General features: G+C 46.1%; 1 pseudogene; it reads right to left on the bottom strand.

The window, feature by feature from the left end:
• Positions 1 to 4,234: 4,234 nt before the first annotated feature.
• LOC132423738 (U6 spliceosomal RNA) lies at positions 4,235 to 4,329 on the bottom strand (annotated as a pseudogene).
• Positions 4,330 to 4,644: the final 315 nt, after the last annotated feature.

The following is a 4,644-nucleotide window of genomic DNA, read 5'->3' as shown; positions in this document are numbered from 1 at the left end:
GTTGATTAACATTTCCATCTTTGCAAGCCTATTACCAGAGGCCTATTAGTAGATGGTGGTTTGGGCCAAAAATTGATCAACATTAGGCCAGATTTCAGCTCCCTGATCTACTCGGTTTCCTCCTGGTGACGTTATTTTAGTTCAGTGTACTGAGTCCCCAGCTTGCCCAGTATTCATTTGGGACAAGTAGACCAGGTTAATTTAAGTGGGGCCTCTAGGAACCCTGTGAGGAGATGTCGTCGATGAAAATAAAGCACAGTAAGGGAGGCGCTCATGGTCAGCACAGGAAGGTGAGAGCACAAGGGGTCTCATTCCCGCCCAGGTCCTTCCATCTGAGTCCCAGTTGGCTTCACTGTGAATGCCTGAGGAGTGGAGGGGCAGAAGGGAATGGTGGTGAGGTGGAGAGTGGCTGTGGATTAACAAGGTGTAGTTGGGATGAACAGAGAAGTGACTGTTTTTCAGCAGTTCCCGAACTTTAACAGGCAAAACAATGTTTAAATGCAGATTTCCTGACTCCAGTTTCAAAGTTTCTGATTTAATCTGTCTGAGGCCCAAGAATCTGCATTTTAAGTAGGCCTGTAATGACTCTGATGCAGGGGTCATGTCCATGGACCACTGGTTATGAAACGCTGGACTGGGAAGGGGAGAAAGAGAAGATAAAAGAACTGACAGGAGGTGAGGGTATTTTTTCTGAGTCATCTTTACCTTCCTGAGAAAGTGCTGTAGCTGTCATGTGTCCTTCTACAGACACTGCTTACCTGGGGATGCATCTCCAGGTGGTGAGAAGGGGGTGGGGGCGGGGAAGAGAGTGCAAAAGATTCCTTCCTGGCCAAAGAGGCAAGTTTGCCCACCAGCACATCTCCTTGGCTCTCAACATCACCTCTCCTAAGTGCTTATTCTGACAGCAGTGCTTCAGTCCCCATTGGTATTGCTCCTTTAAGATTTGTCCCTTTCTTGCCCACACCTTCCATGTGATAGCCTAGGAATCCTTCTGTGAGGGGTCCTCTGAAGGAAATGGAGGTGCCCTGAGCCCAGGCTGCTCCAAGCATGTGGGTAAAGAGATTGTCTGGAGGGGCCCTATTTCCTGCCTCCATAGCAACCCCCTGGAACAGTCAAGGTGTGAGATAGGCTTTAGTCAAACTGCTTCAGTCACATGTGGCCTAATTAGAGCTCGCTCAGCTGTGGTGTGTCTGGCTTCTGAAGGCCTGGTCTATTGTTGGGTCATGGTGGGCAGACCTGTGCTTTGGGGGCAAGTGACCCTCATACAGCTTCAGAACCAAGCCTGTGCCCAGCTGGAACCCATGACCTGTTGGGCTTTTCTCTGTGTGCTCTTCATGCCTTTACAACCATGTTGCCAGAGTGATGGAAATGCCACCTGTGTGCACAGTGCAGTGCAGCAAACACTGGGGATCGCAGGCAGGTGCCAGGCACTGTCCTCGGTGCTGGTGATACCGAGGGAAAGGAAGTTTTCTTGCCAATACGCTTGACTTTACCTCTTGAGACTTTCAGTGACATTGCCTTGAGCAGAAGGGTAAGTCCACAGAGGCTCCCTGGGACCCAGCCGGTGCCCCAGCGTCATGCAGCCACCTGGCAGAGAACGGGACGCCCGTGGCTAGATGGGTTCAGGGCTGGTTTCTCAGGGTGGCTGCGACAGAGGCAAGAGAGAGTGGAGGGCATGGGGATTAGGGCTGTGGTTCTCAGACTGGGGTGTGCTTTCCTCCAGGGGTTGTGTGAGATGATCCACTAGGAATGGGCAGAGAATACTGAAGCTTTTACTATACTGGCTGTTTATGCCCTTATATTTTTGTGGTATGTTTTAAAATGGAAGAAAATGTTGATTTAATAGTAAAATGTATGTAATTTATGAATGAATGAATGAGTGAATGTCAGAGATATGTGCCAGATTATTTTCCTTGTTTCACTGTTGGTTGTGCATTTTGAAATAAATTTGTGACCACTGGTTTAGAGTATTGTCAAAAGAGTGGTTGAAGCACTGGACCCTAGAGTCTAGGCTGGAAGGGGAAGGAAGCCAAACCACAAGGGAGCTGAGAGAATGGGGAAAAATGGACAGAATGGGGGATGGAAGATGGAGGATACTTTAGGTGGGACAATGCTAGGTGATTCCAAAGTCAAATTTGTAACCAGGGGAGGGAGGGAATGACAGGGGGCAGCACACTGCATGTGTTGTCCACATGGATTTTAAAGTGCCCGAGTTGATGGTAAGCCTAGGATAGAAAAGAAGGTGGTGAGCCACCAAGAGGCCAGTGGGAGGTTTGGGGATAGTAGTGGGTAAACAGGTGACGTGAGGAGAGAAGGAGGGGTTTACGTGAAGACAGAAGAGTAATGGTGTCTCTGAGGGGTAAGGAGGACACAGATCCTCCGTCTCCAGTCCCTGGGAGTCTGGGAGGAGTGGAGTGGGATGGGCAGTGCATGGGTGAGAGAGCCAGGCTCCAAAGGAAACAGGAAGAGAAAGGAATGTTCCTCACCCCCAGGCTGAAGTCAAGGGGGAGTTTCTCACCGAGGAGCAGGGGTTCCAGAGGGCACTGGAAACACTCTGGAATGAGGGGTGCAATAGGAGTAGGTGTTGGAGGAGAAAGTGAGACAAGGCTGGAGGTGAGCCTGTGGGGAAAGAGGGAGCATCGCCCACGCTCAAGGCTCACCCTTCCCCATCGCGGGTGTGCTGATTTCAAATGCTCTATTTGGTGGGTCGTGGAATAAATTTTGTAAGCATAGCTGGCTTTTTTTTTTTTTTAAAGAACATACAAATGTCTTTTTATTCAAAAACACAAAACATGTTATCTGTGGCCGTGCACAGTGACAGCCGTAAGCCATCATGCACTTCGTCAACTGAAACCCCCAACTGAAACCCATAACCTTTTCTTTGGTCGTTTTTTTCAAGTGATTTCTCTGGGTTATTGGTGAGAAGCACCGCTCCAAGCTTCCTGTCACAGTTCACTAAGGGTGATAATGCACTATTTCAGGAATGAGAACATGCCGCCTCCACATCACCTCCACCCACTCTGCCCACGCCAAGGTCCTCCTCCTCTTCAGGATCTCTGTTCCAGCTCCTGCTCTGTTTCACACAGCAGTAGCAGCCAGGAAGCAGCCCTTAGTACCCTAGTAGTGCCGGTGATGCTTTTTTCTACCCTAGCCATATCTCCAAGCAGAGCATCACAGCCAGCTTCTAAACGGCTTTGTCTGATGTTTTCAGCTGTCAAGGATCCTTCTAACTGTCACGCTTGGCAAGGTCATTGCAGGCATTTTGAATATTTTCAAAAATAATTTGTATATCGGTTTTTAAATTTTTGTTGGATTTGGTGAGTCCAAAGCTGGAATACACTGAACCCAAGCCTAACCACTTCCTAGAAAGATGCCTTCTTCAAAAGCAATTGAGGCAGCATTGAGTACACCTAAAACTCTTTCTTTTCACTTGTCCCACCAGCCTTCAGCTTGGCTGTTGCATCTGAACGTTTTACAACACGTCATTCAATTCTTCCTCTTCATACTCATTAATAGTAACCTTTCTTGATTGTGTTTTTCAATTTGCGACTGATCACCTTTTCCTTTCAAGAGCATAGGGTCATCTTTGACCTCAATGACTTCTGCTTTTCTGAGGCTGAGCATCTTCAAGATTTAGGGTCAACCCCTCCTCTCTAACACCTGCAAAGGCATTTGAAAATGAGTCAGTTCCAGGGTTTAGTTTGTCTTTATTCCACCAAATTTATTCGTAGTACATTATGCAGGTGTTTTGATGAGAATCCAGAAATATTTTGAGACACCATATTTCTCTGAAATGTGAGAATTTAAGACCATTGTTGTTCCAGGACAAGTCTTGTGAATAGAGCTTTTATTGCATTCATTTGCATTATTTTGTTCACTTCTCAGAACTCTGTCAATTAACAACAGCTTGATCTTGCAGTTGAGATAGCAGAACCCAGAGAAAATTCACCCCAAGTCACACACTTGGAAGATAATGGAGCCAGGACTAGACCCAGTGTTCTCTCTGCTAGATCATTCTACCTTTCAGAATTAAGGGCAGATCAGGCAATAAGCTTGCTACTGATCAGGCATGTGACAGGTTCAAGCTGGAAGGGACCCCTCTCTGTATCTAATTCAACCCCACCTTCCTAGACATTCAGTAGATGTATCTAATTAGGAAAAAATGCAAATTATTTTGACTGTGTACCTATAAATGTTATCCCTGGAAAGAAAAGGAACATTTGGTAAATGTGAAAAAAATATGGGGAAAATTTGCATGTTATCCTTGTGTAGGGGCCATGTTAATCTTCCCTGTATTGTTCCAATTTTAGTGTACATGCTGCCAAGCAATCTCCAGACTCTTTTAAAATGAATATCTAATAGAAAATACCAACGTATATCTCCTATAGTAAAGATAGGTATTGTTTTGTGAGACTTTTGTGTTAGCTTTTTTTTAGCTTTTTTTTGTGAGACTTTTGTGTTAGACTTTTGTGTAGATATTGTGGGTCGTGATATAAAATTTATTCCGTACTGTGGATTGTGCTAACAAATGTTGAAAAGCCATGGGTATGGTGGAAAGACCATGAGAAAGTGGTTCAGTTACCTGATGCCAGCCATTGCTGTGCCGATTACCACCTGCATGAGCTTGGCCAAGGAACTTAACCC

Source organism: Delphinus delphis, chromosome 3 (genome assembly GCF_949987515.2).
Source record: "Delphinus delphis chromosome 3, mDelDel1.2, whole genome shotgun sequence".
In the NCBI taxonomy this organism is placed as follows: Eukaryota; Metazoa; Chordata; class Mammalia; order Artiodactyla; family Delphinidae; genus Delphinus; species Delphinus delphis.
Note: the sequence above shows the minus strand (reverse complement) of the source record. Positions and strands in the feature narration are given on the sequence as shown.